This window comes from Mesocricetus auratus, unplaced genomic scaffold (genome assembly GCF_017639785.1).
Source record: "Mesocricetus auratus isolate SY011 unplaced genomic scaffold, BCM_Maur_2.0 Super-Scaffold_100006, whole genome shotgun sequence".
In the NCBI taxonomy this organism is placed as follows: domain Eukaryota; kingdom Metazoa; phylum Chordata; class Mammalia; order Rodentia; family Cricetidae; genus Mesocricetus; species Mesocricetus auratus.
Genome location: NW_024429190.1, coordinates 77,681,238 through 77,700,144, shown reverse-complemented (window position 1 = coordinate 77,700,144; position 18,907 = coordinate 77,681,238). Strand labels below are relative to the sequence as shown.

Sequence of the window (18,907 nt, the reverse complement as noted above, 5' to 3'; positions counted from 1 at the left end):
TGTGGAGTCCCAGCTTCCCCTTGGGGAAGAGCAGAAAACTGGAGGCACACATGCACCCACATATGACCGTTAGGCTGAAAGTAACTGGGGACGTCTTAAAACAGAGTGCGGGCTGGGGACACACACTTGCCTGGCTTGTGTAAGTGCCCTGCTAAGAAAGAAGGAGCAGGGAGGAAGGAATGATGGGCAGAAGGGAGGAGGAGAGGAACACATTAGTGAATCTCAGAGGGCAATGTAACGGAAACGGAGGCAAAAAAAAAAAAAAAAAAAACCACAGACATGGAGATCATCAGAACCTGACTGGAGCCATAGTGGAGGCCAGAGGCCAGTCACGGACAGCGTTTCATCATAGTTTTCCAAAACTCACTTTATGTTTAAAGATGTCTGTTTCCATCTGTCTCTCCTTTCCTCCCCTGCTTCGTGTGTGTGTGTGTGTGTGTGTGTGTGTGTGTGTGTGATATATAGACACTTCCAGAAGCCAGAGGACGATGTCAGAACACCAAGAACTGGACTTACACAAGGTTGCAAGCTGCATATCATTGGGTGCTGGTTTTGAGCATGGATCCTCTGGAAGACAGCTATGAGCTCAAAACTGCTGAGCCATCTCTCCAGCCCCTAAAAAACTTATTTTCAATAACAACTTGAGCCTTATCTCACTTCTGCTGGAATTTTACTTTACAGAAGCACACTCACACCTATGTATACATACCTGCATGTGCACAAAGGACAATATATGGGGTGGTGGCATGAGTGACTTGGATTGGAACCCACTGCTTATGCCTCCACTTCATCTCTAGCTAAACAGAAGCAGTGGATACTCAATGTCACCGCCATAGACGTCACCACCATAGACGGAGCTGGGGGAGCAGTTCATAGTCTGCACATACTTGCAGTACAAAGAAAACGAAAGGCTAAATCTAAAACAATTTCTACATTAGAAACATGGGAACCAGCACACAATTCTTTAGTTTTCAATAGGACAGTCCCTTTTGTTCTGTGTCAACCCCTGAGCCATCAAGTATGCAGCATAATGCCATGCTCTTCATATCTCTGCTGCCGACACAGTCACGCAGTTGATAGACGGTCTGGATAGCGTACCACCTCCAGATAGCAGGTAGACACATGCGAAGCGGTCTCCCCTTGGTCTCAGAAACAACTTAAAAGTGTACTATCCTATAACACAGGTTGTTAATTCACAACTGAGGTTCACTAATCTACCATTTTGTCTTGGTCTAATTTAAGAACAATCAAGAGAAAAAAGGGCACAAACCTTGGCACCATGCTGTAATTGAATTGAACAGTAATGTCAAAATTCAAATGTAATGTGATCGGCCTCAATACATGTTTGAAACAAGGAAATACCCTGACGGCGGTTCTGTGGGAGGTTCAGGGATATGACCAGAGAGAGTTAAGGAAACTCTACCCTACTTACTGCATCCATCAACCCCATCCCCAGACATTCTGCAAGTCAAACTAGCTTTCAGTTTCCAAAAACCATCAAAAGATGTCAAAAACCAGGACCAAATGAGAGTGCTGCATTGTAGCATAAATGTCAGATTTTTAAAAATGGTGTTTTCACCTAGGCATAAAATATGACTATATGCTGATTTCAATGACCGACAACCACTATTAGAAAAAGTCCCAAACAGAAGCGAATCACACAATCACACAGAGGCAGGGGACAATAGCCCCCTCCCCCTGCCTGGGGCAAGGATGAAAAGTGAGAACAGTCAAAGTGGCTGGCAATTAGTAAAAATGGAAAAGCATGCTATGTGAGGACCAACAAAAGAGCATGCCCATTCTTTCCAAAACACAGGAGGTAAGAAGCAACCCACCTACCTAGGTCTTCCTTAGGGCCGACTGCATGCCTACAAAGTACTAACTAACGTCACTAAAAGGAACGCTCACAGCATCTTACTCTGCTTTCCCAGGGATAGCATCTGATTCCTACCATATTCTCTTACCTATTCTCTCCTACCCACACTCTCACCCCCACACGCCACGCCCTGCTGCAGAGAAAGTCGGGGCTCGAGCCCTTTCTCCCAAGCCCTCCTCTGTGCACCTACCTACCCTGGAGCCTGTCTTTAAAAGAAAGCCCTGGTGAGATGGCCCAGTGGGTAAAGGTACTAAGCCTGATGACTTCCGTCCCCACAAGCCACACAGTACAAGGGGAGAACCAAATCCCAGCTTTCTTCTGACCTCTACATGTGTTCCATGCTGTACACAGGCATGTGTATACCGTACACATGCCTAATAAATAAGTAAACGTGAAACAAAAATAACACAAGCTATCTGAGAGTCGGTGTAGCTCAAGTCTACCGGATGTTCCTCCTCTCTCACCCTGAATTAGACACAAGGCAGAGAGAGAAATGGGTCTTTCTGCAGCATAAGGACAGGCTGCCTCGTGTAATAAAGAACAGCTTGGCACCTCAAAGTCTGCAACCCAAAAGGAAACTTCCCAAAAAGGGAGGAGGTTCCGAGCAAATCATGTACTAATCTGGCTCTTAAAACCTGCATCCTCCCCACCCCCCCCACCCCCACCCCCAGCAGGGCTTTCCTGGTAGCTCTTACCAAAGACTGGACAGTCAGTCCTGGTTAGGCAGCTGAGGCTCAGTGGCAGATTTTTAAGAAGATTTCTTAGGGAATACAAGATAATGAAACACAACAGCAAAATCAATAATTGATAATCGGGAAGAACAGGGAACACAGGCTGACTAAGTCTCAGCTCTCGCTGTCATCTCCGCACTCAGGGGCCATGTTCCTTGGGCAGGGATACCACCACCAACTACTCCTGCTACACTGTTGTCACTTTACATAAGATCAATGCTCCAGCAGGCTAACTTCCCCACTGGGGCATGGCCCTCACCCAAGAACAATAACCCTACTCAATTAAGCAGAGAACACGGCAGCTACTTACTGAAGGCATATTATACTGGGCATTGCATTAAACTCTTAAGCATGCTATAATTTTCTCAAATTGATACCACTGATTATCAAAGTGATCACTAGGCTTGGCATGGAGAAGAAATCAGGCCACTAAATGTATCCATCAGTCCTGAGATATACATACATCCCATTTACAAAACGAAGGAAAAAGAAAAACTTAAGATCAATGAAAATGTCTCAGGGAATGCTGTACAGTATCCAATTTCACACTCACATCAAGCACTGTGGTGGGCAGATTTTACAACGGGCAGACTAAAATTGTGTGCCACACAAGGTCACACAGAGGCTCTGAAACAGCTGAGCCAAGCTTCCAGATCCTGTCAAACTGGCTTTCCCAAGACTGTCAGTGCCCGAGACAAGCTCGCAGAGGCACCTGGGTCTCTGTTTCATGCATGACCAAGACCATTTATTTGTTAAGGAGCAGTGTTTCTTCATTTCCTTCTACAGGTAGCAAAGCTGAATTTTGGGGTTCACATTTCACTCACTGCCTCTCACTACTACGTCATTCAAGCGCTTCAGACCCAAAAAAAAAAAAAAAAAAAAAAGGCAGAATTCTGGCCACGGTCTAATCTGTCAGCTCCTAGAGCAACACTCAGTATTGACACCGAAATGGAGAGTGTTTACAAAGGTCTTCTGAACTTTGTTTCACTCAGCTGAAAGGAACTGAACACACACACACACACACAAAAACCCTTGTCCCCGAGCCTAGAGGCCCCGGCAGTGCTCGTTTGTCATCAGGTTTCAATGGAGCAGCTTTTTTTATGATGATGCTATTCTTGTAAAGGCTTACCAGGAAATGGAGGCCACACTGAAGCAGTGAGCCAAAAGACCCCAGGTTGTCTTTGGTGCCTTTGCTCGGGACCTGACCAGTGACCCTGGATAAAACTTGACCTCTCAGGATTATTTCCTTATTGTGATAAAGGAGACTATTAGCACGTCTAACCACTTCACAGGGGCAGCGTGAAGCCAAGTGCACTGCCACAGAGCATTAACAGCTGGCAGACGTGCGCCCAATGCCAGCCATGAATTAGCCAAGTCTTCTTTAGCAATGTGATTGCTTGAGAAGAAACTCCAACAAGATCTTCATAGAAGCTTTCCCCCAATACACTGCCCCTTGGGTTACTGTCTGCTCTCTGCTGCATCCCTACCCCATGGGCTAGATGGGCTGCATGTCCCTGGCTCCAACACTCTGTCCCTTCCAAGTACCTGCTCAACCAGCCCTCAGGGGACAGAGAAAATACGCTTTTGCCCGCTTTAGTCCCGGTTGCCCAGGTGTTCCTCAGGCACACTCTGCTACAGACTGACTCCCCCAGAGCTGCCAATTGTGTTACTGTGGGCCCCCAGACTTGTCTGTACCCTATCCTCCATCCTGTTACTACCTCTGCTTAGTCTAGGCAATAAGTTCTCTGAAAGCAGGGGCCAGCCACCCCATCCCCACCCCCGACTTGACCACACATCACTGCTGCATAAATGTCACCAACAACATTTGCTGGTGGTGTTTCTGTTCTTCAGACTTGGAATTCTGATTTCTGGGGCTGGAGACATGACTTGGTGGTTATGAGCGCATGCTGATTTTCCAGAGGACATGGGTAGGATTCTGGCACCCACATCTGTAACTCCAGTTCTAGGGGAGCGCATGCCTTCTTTAGGCCTCCATGGCCACCAGGTATGTGCATGATACACAAAGCCATATCACTGACCCCTAAATATGTGAAGCGTTATTTGTTTGTTTGTTTGTTTTTTTGTGTTTTTTAAACAGGTTGCTGTTTCGTGTTTTTTGATGCCAGGGATCAGAGCGTGCCAAACACACATTCAACCATTGAATTATACCCTCAGGAGGATGTGCACCCACAAAAATCATTCATGTCCCTAAACACCTCTACGTAGCATCCGCCTGCATGCCAGAGACACAGGTCAGCACACATCTAATTAGACAGATTTGCAGAAATCTCTATGGTTCTCCGGACATTTTAGGAGGAAGATGCATAAAAGATTATAAACCTAGGGAAGCGGTACTGTGGTGGTGCATTTCTATAATCCCAGTTCCCGGGAGGCTCAGCCATTGTCAACTACACAGTGAGACTAAGGAAAAAGAGGGACCTGAGGGCCATGCGTTATTTTATAGCAAAACCTGCTACAGGAAGAGTAAGCAGCTTCCCTGGTGGGAGAATCTGGAAGAGGGGAGAGAGCCAAACACTGCTGCTCTTCCCTAGAAGTTAGTTTTCCCTCACCTCCAATCAAGCTCAGCTTGGAGCTGCAATGCTGGTGTTCTCATCTGTCTCCTCCAAGCAACATGCTTGCTTCGGGTAAAGGAGGGGTGGGTGGGTGTGTGCCCCTGTGAGTCAGGAGATCAGAAGATCCCATAGCTACACAGTGACAGAGAATGCCTTCAGTCTATCTGCACTGGCAGCCCATACCTCGTTCAGAAAATGAGAGCCTACCGCCTGTGCTACTTATTTAAGGTATACTTTTAGGGAAACTGTTCTAGCCGCAAACTACACTAAAGCAAAAATGGGCTAAAAATGGGAGGAGGGGTAAAACAAACCAAAACAAAAAACTGAAACTTCTAAACCCTTACAGAAAGTAGCCTTTAAAGACCAATGAGGGTAATTAGACAATTCAGTGTTCCTTCCCAGGCAGTCATTTGATCACACTGCTGAAGCCATTTGTTTTAACTGGTGTCATAAGGACGGTCCATTTTTCTAAAACACATGAACATCTTAAAAATCTCAATCTGAACTAACTGAACTTTTCCATCCTGGAAATTGTTTAGAGTTTTGTTAAGAGAAAGCAACATTGGTAATTCTGAAGACTCTTGCAATCTGGATTCAATAAATAAAAGCAAATTAAGTACTGAACGGCTGTTCTCTGCATATAGAATTGTAAACATTAACTTGACAGGAATATGCTAATAATGAGGGCGTGACCTAAGAGCTGCCATCCCTAATTTCCAGTACTATTCCTTCTCACAACATTCTGAGTTCCTAGGTTTTTGGTAGCATTTTCAAGGTTCCTTGAAGCCAAATGAAATAGCCAGTACCTACCAGTGCTTAACGTACTTGCCAGCCAGTCAGTTATTTTCCTAGTGTAAAGTTAGGGTTTGTGTTTAAGGTCACTTAGAAGTAGTACCCGGGTGAGCAGATGGTCAAGCAACAGGAACATCACCACCCAGCTACTGGAGAGCACGTCTAACCTGTCTTCAGCTTCCTTACCGACTGCAAACTGCCACCCACTGCCACGTGCTGTGGGGAGCTGAGATCCCCAGTGGGGTACTCCTCTAAAACACTGGGCGTTTGAAGAACGATCACGTGACGCCCCGTAATGCCCACTGTAGGTATAGCAATCATGAATGATTTAGTGAGAACGGCTAAGTAAGCAGTGGGGGGAACAAGTCTAGATATCTCTCTTCAGTGATTTAAAAAAAAAGGGGGGGGACAAGTTCTTTCAAATAGCCTAAACTATATGATCTATTTCTCCTTTTGAAACCCAATTCTACTTACTATAGAAATGGCTTGAGAATGTATACAAAGTCAATTGTGCAAATATGAGTACCTCTTCAAGTGTAGTGTATGACTGCAAGGAAGGTACAAACCCACAGCTGGGTATGTTGTCACTGTGCACTCTGAACAACCTCCATTCTGCCCACATACATGTGTGTGCACACACATGCACACTCGGCCTCTCTTGCTGCTCTTGTCTCTTATAAATCACATTAACACACAGTTCTCATCTAAAACAACAGTACTATATTACATTGTCAATCATGAGATGTTTACAGAGACTTAAACCTGCTCTGCCTTAGTGTTCCTGTCTGTCGCATTTAAGTGGCACCTGGTGCTTGCAAACCGTGTTTACTTCTGAGTTTCATGGGGTGCATGGACTTTGTTTTTTGGGTTTGTTGTTGTTGTTTGTTTTAGTTTGTTTTATAATAGCTAAGTACAAGCTGAGGCTGCAGAGGCAGCTGAATGAAAGGGATTGGGTGGGACAGTTCCTGGAGGAGGTTGAAAGAAAATGAAGTCATAGGAATGAGATAAATCATTTAATGCATGCCTTGTCAGGACGAATGCAAAGCTTTTATCCCAGGTTTACCAAGGCAGTAATCACCTAGTCTCTTCCAGGCTAGGTGTTGCTTGTCTGTCTCCTGGCATTGATTAGTTTAAAAAACAAAAACCAGAATCCAGCCAGAGGAAAGGGGAAAAAAGAAAATTACTGCAAAGGTAGGCCAGAGGCATAAGTACTTGGAGTAAACAAACAGCTTCAAACTTCCTGGGGATTATGGATACTGTAACAAACACAGGAGGAGGAAGGAAGACTCGGGCCTTCACTTCCACATATTGAACAAGAAACAAATAAATTGGTACAGTATAGGAAAATTACCTTGGGAAAGTAGAACTTACTATTGTACACTTAATGACAATGCACAAGGCCTGGGTTCAAGCCCCAACACCACAAAAGGAGAAGAGAAAAAGAAGGTTTTAAGAACGTACCACCAGAATATTATAAGTGGATATATATCATTTATTTAAGCCTACCAACAAGCACCTAAATTTAAAATACATTTTACCTGTTACAGCCTGTTTAAAACCAATTCAAGTAGATGAAGCATGTAAGCCTTTGTCTATCAGTTTAACTGGAGACTAAGACCAGAGTTTGTAAAGTCCAGAATGAACCAGTTTACATAGACAGAAGGACCTTCTCTCAAAGAAGGGAGGAAAGGATGGATAGATGGAGGAAACAAGGGAGGATGTTAGAAGAAACTTAGTCATCATGCTGAATTCCCGAACAGACAAACTGCATAAGATTTCAGCAAAGGTCACCTGCTAGTCATTTACTGGCCAATCAAAAATGAAAATATACTTAATAGTAAAGTTATGAATAAACACTTAACATTCCTCAGTAGTATTTAATACTGGAGCCAGGTAAAGGCCAAGTGTGGAATAGCCACAAGTTCAAGTTACCTTTAGCTACATAAGCAAGACTGTGTGTCTCAAAACAAACAAGCACATTTTAAACCAGCACTTAAAATGTGAGAGGGAGAAATTACCTGTAAAGTACTATAATGTTTTCTGATTATAAGGTATTCACTATACTCTTAAAAACTAAGAAAACAGGTTTGTCCCTATTTTGGAAGCATTAGTCACTGGCTCCTTTCAAGCCCATCTTTGTATGTCACATGCCTGCTTCTGGCTGTTGTCCATGGGATGTACACACAGGGCCGGTGGCCCTCAGACCCATATCTCTAGAGCTCTTGACCCCAGAGTCCAACCTTATGGTGTTCGAGGGCACACACTAACAGCCACGTTCATCTCAATTCCAAATATTCTTATATTTATTACCTCTCAAGTTTTTACCCTTTCCTTTTCCAAAAGACAGACTCTAGAAGCCAGAGAAGAGAGCGATGGAAAACAAGAACCACACTGACAGCAACCACCAAATAGCTACCTTTAGACGATGCATTGCGTCTCACTTATATATGACCCAGCAGTGGCCCTGGATACTTCCAGACACCTGGCATACGGCCCATGGGAAAACAGTACTGGAGTGCTCCCGCTTCCTTCCTGACATGGTAATTTACACCACCAGCTGGGTGACAAAGTGCGACCAGTAACCTTTAAAAGACTTCATTAAGGTCCTTTCAACCCCAATTTTTTATTGATTTATTGTAATAGGCTCCATGAAAGTGCCTAACACTGTCATACTGTACTAGAATGAAGAGTACAGACTGAGAATGAAGCTGTACCTTTAGAGTGGCTTGCTCCTGAGCAGAGAAGTCTTGTACCTAACCTTTAGAGTCATCTCATACCCAACAGCTGCCTTTGTAATGAAGACAGTCTCTCCACAGATTTTTGCAGACAGAATGAAACAGCTAGAACACTGTATTCAAAAACAAGAAAAGTACCAGCACTGGGGAGGCAGAGGCAGGCCAGCCTGGTCTACAGAGTGAGTTCCAAGGCAGTCAGAGTTACACAGAGAAACCCTAACGTGGAGGGGGGATGGGAGAGCAAGTAATTTGAGAATCATCTCAAACTGTTTTATGGCCAACTCCAATTATGGCTTTGTTTGTTTGTTTTTCCAGACAGGGTTTCTCTCTGTAGACCAGGCTGGCCTTGAACTCAGAGAGCAGCCTGCCTCTGCCTCCTAAATACTATGATTAAAGGCAGGTATCAGTACCACCACTTGGTAACATAGCTTAGTCTTAAACTAAACATGTTCTTTCTGAGAGGGAAAACGGAGACACTGACATCGTATTAGTTTTTCATCAGATATACTTATACTCCACACATATACAGATAGTGTAACCACAGGCAATGCAAAAATAAAATAAAAATAAAAACAAAACAAACAGAAAAAGGTAAAAACCAATCAGTGAGAAGCACAAAGCTAAAAGAACAAGGAAGCTTATCTCTCTATTTGTTTGCATTACAGTCAGGATGTTCTGAAAAGTCCCTAGGCTTCTGAAAGGCATGACTGCTGTACCTTCACACCTGTGAAGGCAGCTGGAGAGATGGCTCAGAGGTTAAGAATGCATGTAATAGCCTGGCAGTGGTAGCATGCACCTTTAACCCCAGCACTTGGGAGGTAAAGGTAGATCTCTGTGAGTTTGAGGTCAGCCTTGTTTACAAAGTGAATACAGGACAGCCAGAATTGTTGCACAGAAAAGCCCTACTGAGGGAAGGGAGGGGATGCATAACGTTCCTGCAGGGCCTTAGTTTGAGTCCAGCCCCCACAACAAGAAGCTCACAAATGCCTGTGACTCCTACTCAGGAAGGATCTAATACCTTTGGCTTCTGTGAGTACCTGCACTCATGTACCAGAGTGTGTGCGTGGGAGTTCGAGTGTGTGCACACACACGTGCACCTTTAAAAATAAGTGCATGATGTTCTCCAGCCTTCTAAATGTATCTGCTGAAAAACAAAGGTATGAGACCTTAAAACAGTAATGAATGAGCACAATGAATGTTTTGACTTTTAAATGATCAGTAGCTTCTATCTATAGCTTTGCAGCATTTGCCAAATCATTCATAAATTCAAGTCCAGTGTTTGAAAGATACAGGAAAAAAAAACAATTGGTTATAGTAATTAATGAACATTTATGCTTTTAATTGCCATAAGTGTATTACCAATATACATGTAGCCCAGTGTGGTGGTATAATCCTATAATCCCAAAACTTCGGTGGCAGGGGCAGCAAATGCTCAAATTGCCTATCTGAGGTACATAGTGAGACAATGTTTCAAAAGACACAATAAAAATAGGCCTGCATCTGCTACAAATATAAAACTATGTATATGAATACTTTCTCTACTATTTCATTAAAGCAGGCTCCAGAGCCCAAACAAACAGCCACACAAATCTCAAGAGGTGGCCCAAGTCTCTGGTGACAGCCAAAAAAAGAACAAGAAGCCTGCCATTACTATCAGGTGCCCACAGCCGAGGGCCTGGGAGATGCAGAGTGCCTGAGGCTGCAAAGCTTATTTACCTTGTTTATAGTCATGCATGCAACAGACTGACCAGCTGCCCTGGCTGTTGCAGGAGAAACAGACAAACACAAGTTTCTTTTGAGACTTCGCCATCTCCTGCCTTATTCCATACTCTCCATCTACTTTCTGGTCTTCCCCACCTGAACCTCTGGATGGATATTTACTGTGGGGCAGTGGGGACACTTACCTTCCTGAGCATGTCTTAATGCCTTCCTTTCTACATGGCAAGAAAGCTTTCCTGTCTCACTAGGTCACTGCCATAGGTGCTGGTGGCGGCAATTGTGGCCCTGACAAGGAAGACCTTCGCATGCCTTCCTGGCACAGCGCCATAAGAAGCAGAAGTGCTCCCAGGCACAAATCCCCTGGCTCTGCTCCTAAAAAAACGCTCTCTCAAGTACAGCGTTGCTTAGCAATGTTTGCCTTCCCCCTGTACATTTGAAATTGGCAACATCTGTCCCTTTGGTAGTTTTTTGACTCCTGCAAGGCACCATGTGCAGAGTTTAAAAGCATACAGCTTCACCAATGGGCAACCCATCCCTCCTCCCTTGCTCTGGCAAAACCAAGACTCTAAAATGGCTTACTCTTTGTGCTACTTTCAAGGACTGGAGAAGGGTCAGTGGGGATTAAAGCAGCTGATGGCACATAAAGCAAAATATTTAAGCCATCAATGGGAACCCCTATTAAATGCCACCGAATAAGGAGTGTGCCTGCATAATTACACATGAGGATGTGTCTGAGCTTTAAAAAAAAAAAAAAAACCTCATTTGGGTAACAATTTCCTCTAAAACCAATTCTATCCCATGGCATTATGTGTATACAGACAGGAGTCACCAGTTAGAGAAAGGGTCCTAGAGCAAATGCAGTAATTTCCCCTCCATTATTGTTCCCTTCCTTCTTTCCTCTTTCTCCTTCTCCTTCTGAACTGGAGGTCAAAGTAAGGCCAGTGTTCTACCACTGGCTTGCACACCTCAGTGACCTCTGGCTCACTGAGTGGTGATTTTTATATTCACATTTTACACAAACAGAATCAACTAAAAAATTAATCTCGTGCTAGAGGTTTCAACACAATCTGTCATCTAAGTTTTTTGTTACTTTAACAACGACATCATCTTAGCAGTTTGCTCGTGTTATCAGTTACAGAGGTTCCTCACAGTGCTGCTCTAACTGCTTGCGTAAGACAAAATCCACCTAAAAATAAAATGCAAGTAAAATATCCTAATTCTTCATATAACTTTCCTTTTGATCCAGCACTTTGATGGACAACTGAAAATATGAGTGATAAAAACTATAAAGTCTGCTAGGAATTGAACTCTGCTCTGTGTATATCCAACTCTGGCATGTGAACATTTCTGTTCCTAGTTTAAACAAATCAGGCTACAGTGTCCTCTTTATCTTAAGCCACACAATTTTGACATATTAGGAGCAACTGTTTTCAAAACAATTCTGCTGGAACCAAGTTCTGGCTCTGAAGGGTAGGCTGAGCTAATGTTCTAAAGAAATAGAACACAGAGAAATTAAAACCTCTGAAGCCTGGTGGTGGTGGCATACCCATTTAATCCCAGAATTGGGGGGACGTAGAGGCAGGTAGATCTCTGTGAGTTCGAGGCCAGCCTAGTCTATAAATTCTAGAACAGACAGAGCTGTTACACAGAGAAACTCTGTTTTGAAAGGAAAAAAAACCTGAGGGGGGTGGGAACGCCTTGGTGATATTCCCTGCAACTGGAAACACATCCCCCCAATCGAACGTGGTTACAAACAATGTCCCTGAAATCCCATCATATGTTTAAGTTAATATTCTTACTTAAACAGATGCATGGACTGGAGGCACACTCTAGGATCTACTTCTCACCAAAGACCCTCACCTGCTACTTGCTGGATGCAGGTACAATCACCATGATGTTAATGCTCATTGTCGTTCGTAGGGAAAAATGAGCAGATTCTGCCAACTGGGAGAGTCTTGGAACTCTCAGACATCTGTCAAGGTCACCTACAGAAGCTCTGCTTACATACACTGCTGCTGATGAGCAGGATGCTGGCAGCCATGCAAGCCTCCAGCCTTGGGTCTACCATGGACCAAGTGCTAATTAAGCTCATGGAACAGCATGGACATGCTGCTTCTAGTTCATCCCTGAGTATTACTATGTAGCCTTAGCAGGCCTGAATTCAGTGTGTTGGTCTATAGTGGCCTCAACATCACAGAAGTCTGTCTCTCTGCCTCCCGAATGAGGCATTGCCATTTCTAACACTACCCCACCATGGCACTTCCCTTCCTTTCCCCCTTCTACTCTGTTCCCACATCCCCACATAGTGCCTCTGGCTTAAGCAACCTCTGTATCTGGAGCTCGGAGGATGCCATTATAGCTGTGTCCTAAATATGCTCCCAATAAACTCTGAACTGACTTGTGTGGAGGAAGAAATGTTGTAATTTTGGAGGGTGGGATCCTGTGCTCTGGGGGCTGGGGGGAGGATGATTAGGAGGAAGCCTGGGCTGGGTGCTGTCCATCAGGCAAGTGCTGATAAACCCTAAAGGCTGGGCTGGAAGAACTGCAAAACATCCCCCAAGTCATGAACTGCACAAGAAAAAGAGGGGAAAGGCTTCTGGCGAGGACCCCAGGGCTGGATGGGAGCAAGGTAACACACAGGAAGCCCCTTTCTGTCAGGCTATTGAGACTAATTATCACTCACTAGCACGTACTGGTCACAAACTCACCGCCACCCTCCCCTCTCAGTCTCCAGAGTGCTGAGATTACAGGTGTGAGCCACCATGGTCTACATGCCAATGATATTAGGAAGCAAACACTAGGATTTACTTACCCAAATACTGGAGTGTTCCTGAAATTTTCTCTATTCTGAGGTTCTTAGCTAACTCCTACTCTTTAGGAATTTCCTAATGTTGCGACCCTTTAATACAGTTCCTCATGTAGTGGTGACCCCCAACGATAAAATTATTTTGGTTGCTACTTAATAACAACTGGAAATTTGCTACTGTTATAAATGGTAATGTAAATATCTGTATTTAGACAACCCCTTTGAAAGCATGGTTCAACCCCCAACAATATCACAACCCACAGGTTGAGAACCGCTGCTTTAGGACAAAACCCATGATCAGTGCTTTTAATAAATGAAGTGATCAACAAATGAAAAGGTAATTCTGTAAGTGTGGAAAATAAAACACAGGCTATAATACCCTATTGTTATGCAAATCATCTACACCCTGGATCTGCAGTTATTGATAGTCTACCCTACCACAGTACCCTGGAGGCAATCTTAAAGGCCCAGGATTGCTTCATTGATGAGTATGCTCAGACTGCATACTCCAGTCTCCTGTGAGTCCTGTGGAACCAACGTCCTTCAGGACAAATCGGCGGCACGGTCAGAAATGAATTTGAAATAGTTACCACAAGAGGACCTGTTCACTCCGCACCAGTACAGAGCCACAGTGGTCAGTCACCTTGCATGAACAGTGTAAGGGTTGTAGCCTCTCTGAACAGGGATGATGGAAGCCTTGGTCAAGGCAATGGTCCTTTGGATGGCAGCCCCTACCTTCTTAGAACTCATGATACCATTGCCGTCCCCAATAATGACAAATGTTTTGAACCTGGTCCACTGGCCAGACCCGTCTGCGTCTGCACTGGCATGATCTTGAGAACTTCATCCTTTAGAGATGCACCCAGAGAAAAGTCAGTAACCTCAGGTTCCTCGATGGGCAGGGAGAACAGGTACATCTCCTCCACCAGCCTGATCTCCGTGTCTTGACCAGGTGGCCCAGCCTGGTGACAGGGATCCACTTCTTGTCTCCAACTTTACTTCTGTGACCCCTCAGCCCAGCCTGTACCACAAACACAACCCCTATGACCGCTGCAGAGCACTCCTTGGTCTCCAGGCCCTAGGGGCTCTACTGCTGCACCTGAGATGTCCACCAACTGGTGTCTCCAGATGAAAATAGTGTCTACTCTAAGAGTCGATTGCTGCTTCGGGGGAATTCAATATGCTTCCAACTTCCAATGAAAACACCAAAATCAAAATTTCAAGGACACTGTTCCAGAGAGAGCTCCTCAATGGGGCAGCGTCTCCAACAGTTTGCCTCGGTCTCTCTTCTCTCGCAGTGGGATGTGTGGAAAACAGAGACTAGAAGCTCTATTTATGGAAGATTTTCTAATTAACTAACCACAGACCCAATTTTTGATAAATTACATTTTCCATTTTTCTCAAAAGAGCTTCTGAAGAGCCCTTTGCCAGGGGGACAGAGCATGAGACAGTCTTACCCATTGTTCCTGTGGTCTCCTCCATGGTCTGTAGATTGGCACATGCTGCCTGACACATTGCCACAGTGCCATCAGTCACTTTCCAGGACCTGTGTGCGATGGCAGCCGGGCCTGGCACAGCTTGCCTACCCTCCCTCTCGGCTCTCAGGGTGGGGTTTCTAAAGGCAGACCACCGCTATCAGAGGCAAAGAAGGTAAAGACAGAATCCGTGACCGACACCTGCAGTCCCAGCTGCCAGGGAGGCTGAGGCAGAGCTGGGCTGATAGGTTTGAGGCCAACTGGACACAATAAGAAGGGGAAAGAGGAGGGGAGAAGTACTGAGGAATATTAGATTTAATAAGACCCCTTCTCGTGAGCTGATGTAACCATGTACAGGACAGAAGCAGGCGGCGGGCTCAAGGACAGTGAGAGAGAGAGACCTCAGGCCATAAGACAGGGCAGTGAGGGAGGGAGGGAGGAATGGGGTGCTTCCCCTGACTCCTCATACAGCCATATTCACACGACTGACCTGCAAAAGGCTAAAGCTGGTCACAGAAAGCCAGCGAGCCTGGGGCCCAGGAAAAAAGCAGGACAAGGAACGGGAGACACAGTGAGATGAAGCCCAGTGAATAAACCCAGGACACCCACACATACACCCCTACAAAAGCTCTGGAAGGGCAGTGGAGGGAAGAGCCAGGAGCTTTAAATGTTTAAGGCTAAAGGTATCACCTTGTGAGACGCTCTACTTTCAGCAGCTGAAGCCTGGATAAACATCACCAGGGATATATGGGTGAGGGCAGAGCCCTGGGGAGAGAGAAAGCAAGAACAGGGACTTCTAACAGAGGTGAAGACGGGTCTAGAGAGGGCAGTGAAAGCCAGCCACAAAGAAGGTACATGGCGTAGCATGGCATGACCTGGTGCGCTTCCCTGGGTCATCCCTGTGGCACAACCCAGGTGTCAGGCTGAGGCCACGAGGCCTGGAGAAAACACAGGCAGAGTGTGTCTGCCTACTTGTAACTACACAGCTTCAGCTGTGCAGGGAACAAGGAAGCAGAGGTGACGGTGAGGCCAGAGGATGGTCCACTGCACTCAGAAACAGGGAAGACTGAGTGGGATTCAACACCCTGAGGGGGTGCTGGGAAAGGACAGTGGTTCAAAGCAGCAAAGTGGAGCCAGGCAGAAGCCTGAGAGAGGAAGGCAGGCACCTGCTGTGAGACCACAGGGAGCTGTGAGACCACAGCCAGAGAAGCAGATTGTGGATACAGTTAACCAAGTGAGAACGGAGCAGCCTTGTCTGGATGACTCCCAGCTCTGAAAGGCGAAAGGCAAAGCTGAGGACATAAGCAGCACCTGAACTGAGGCTTGGTGGTTCTCTGCTTTGAAACCTCTCAACAGTCCTAATTCCATTACATCAGTTGTCAGCACAGAAAACCAGGGAGCCTGAAACAAGTCACCCGAGTTGTCACCACTCCACCGACAAGCTTTGGGACGGTACACCACTGGATGTCCTTAAACTCCGTAGAGACTCAGCTCTACAACGTGTAAAATGGGACTCATGCCAACTCATGTCACAGGTTGCTGTAACAATGGGGAGGGAGGGGGAGGAGGGAGAGGGAGAGAGTGGGGGAGGGAAAGGGGGAGAGAGGGAGAGAGACAGAAACAGAGAGACAGAGAGACAGAGACAGAGAGACAGAGAGAAACGAGCAAGTTCTTTAGAAATCAAAGTAAAATATTCCTGATTGCCTGTTTTTATAAGGTGTGATATTTACTCCAGAAACTGCCAAGCCATGTGGATGTTATTGCTCACAAGAGTCTGCCAGGCCTAGGGATATCAGGCAGTGGAGGGGGTGGGGAACACAGAGATCCTGACACTTTGGCAAACAGATCTTTTTTTTTTTTTTTTTTTTTTTTTTGGTTTTTACGAGACAGGGTTTCTCTGTATTGTTTTGGAGGCTGTCGGTCCAGCCCAGCCTCGAACTCACAGAGATCCGCCTGCCTCTGCCTCCCAAGTGCTGGGATTAAAGGCGTGCGACACCACCGCCCGGCGGCAAACAGATCTTTTTGGTTTTGTTCCTTTGCTTGTTTGGGTCAGGACTGGCCTGTAACTTGAGACCACCCCTGCTCTGCACAGGGGCTACACGTATGTGACACACACTTCACTGCAAACTAGTTCTTAGAACACCAACGATGATAAAGCAAATGGTCTCTTTCTTTGGGCTTTTTAATTATTTTCAATACTCTAAAAACCAAATTGGTGGGGCTGGTGAGTTGGCTCAGTAGTTAAGAACTCTAACTCTCCTCCCCCCCACTCCTCCCCCGCCCCAGACAGAGGAAATTTACAAACATCTACAACTCCAGTTGTAGGAGATCTGGTGCCCTCTTCTGGCCTGCAAGGGCACCAAGCACACCTATGATGCAGACACACAAGCAGGTAAAACCCCACACCTAAATTCAACCTGGGGCAGGGATATAGCCTAGTGTGCATAAGGCCCCCTACCTTCAACTCTAAGCACTGCGATTTTAACTTAAGTCAAATTTGGGCATGGGCCCTACCCACCTGGATTATCCTAACTGGCATTCATCTAAAGTTTCAAAAGCCCAGGTGGGTAACATGATCAGCCTTACTGCTGCACCAGCATTACAGACTCCTCTTCTGAGTACCACCCCAACGTCTACCCTTTTCCTTACGGTTTTACATTTACCGTGATGGGGAAAACCAGGAGAGTGGAGATTTCTCCTACATCTTGGTCTTTGTCATGTAATGTGTGTTTGAGACATAGGACTGTGTGCCCTGGCATGCTTCCTGAGGAGCAGGCATTCAACGTGAGATTTGGTGACTGGAGAATGGGTGCTCCTGGCATAGAAGCATCTGCTGCTGACAACTGACTAAAGTAAACTTGTCTTCTTTGGTCAGTGTCACTGTAATGTGACAGTTTCCTCTGATCTCAGGCACAGTCCTTATGCCAGCGGCAGCTGCCATGCCAACTGCCTGGCAGCCCTGCGGTTGTGCCAGTGAACAGGACGATGTTGCTGGGGGGCCAGGCAGATGGAGGGGGCTCAGGGTGACCTACATGAAATAGAAGGATCAGGAGGAGTTAGTCTATCTACCTCTGTGAGGATTATGGGTGCCGGGTAAAGACTGCAAACCATGTCCAGCGAAAAACTAGAAATGGGTGCCCTGGACCTCCCTGGAGGCTGGCCAGGTCCTGGACCTGCAAATCTAAAAATAGGAGTTTAAAAATAGTGACAAGTGACCCACAGACATTTTGAGCAAGAGCTGCTAACAGACAGCCCAGGGCTACAAGCTGCTTTGTTTTGCCAGTGTGTTTTCTGGGGTTTTGTTTCTTAGGGCAGTATTTACAGGCTAGAGAATTCACCAGGTAGAGAATGAGTCTGTGTATTCCCCTGAAATGTCCTGTTTTAGTTCAAAACAGTCTCCACCTGCAGTATCTGGTGCCAGGCAAGATTGTGGAAAACATTTTAAGCTCTGACAAAACATTAAGTAAATGCAGAAAAAAATTTTTTTGAAAAGCTCTAAAATTGCTGGTAATGAGTTGGTGCAAAGAACAGAACTGCTTACAGCAGCCCGAGGGGGAAAGTATAAAACTGAAACTGGGTGGTATTAGATGGAATTGTTTTTTTCACTTTCTGTTCCTTCTCAAAACTGCCAGAAGTACATTTGGTACCAGGATAAGGAATTCCTGTTCCTCATTGCTGTTCTCACACATCAGGCATTTGTGGAGGGATGTTAGACTCCCCGCCACCACCCCCCAGTCCCTGGAGCAGTGGCTGTGCCAACACTCAGAGTCTCCACTGCCCGGCCCTCTGCTACCCCAATCATTTAACTCTTTCCTGTGTTAGTTCTGTCCTTTGTGTGGCACTGAGAATACAGGGACAGAAGACCAGACATGATGGCTGGATTGATGGTTTTGTTTGGCCGGGATGAGCAACTTAGACATTTAAGCACATTCTTCCTAGGAAAGAGACCAAGATCTCATAACAAACATATTTTTCCGCCTTGCATTTCTCCTTCCCAGTTGCCAAGAGCCACATCTTTGAAGAAAAAAAAATTCACTATCTTCCAAGTTTAAATTTGCTGCTTGTTCATATTCTCTAAGAACTCCATAACCAGCTATTTTCACAATGATTTTGTTATTTTTAGTTGTTAAAATCATTAGATTGACAAAGTACAGTCCTCCCTTCCCCCACAATGGTCCGGGCAGCAAGCAAACCAGGCCT

The 18,907-nt window shown here is 45.5% G+C and overlaps 1 protein-coding gene across 2 annotated transcripts in view; it reads right to left on the bottom strand.

The window, feature by feature from the left end:
• Aff1 (AF4/FMR2 family member 1) overlaps positions 1-18,907 on the bottom strand; it is a 162,697-nt gene that overhangs the window by 49,662 nt on the left and 94,128 nt on the right. The window lies entirely within an intron of this gene.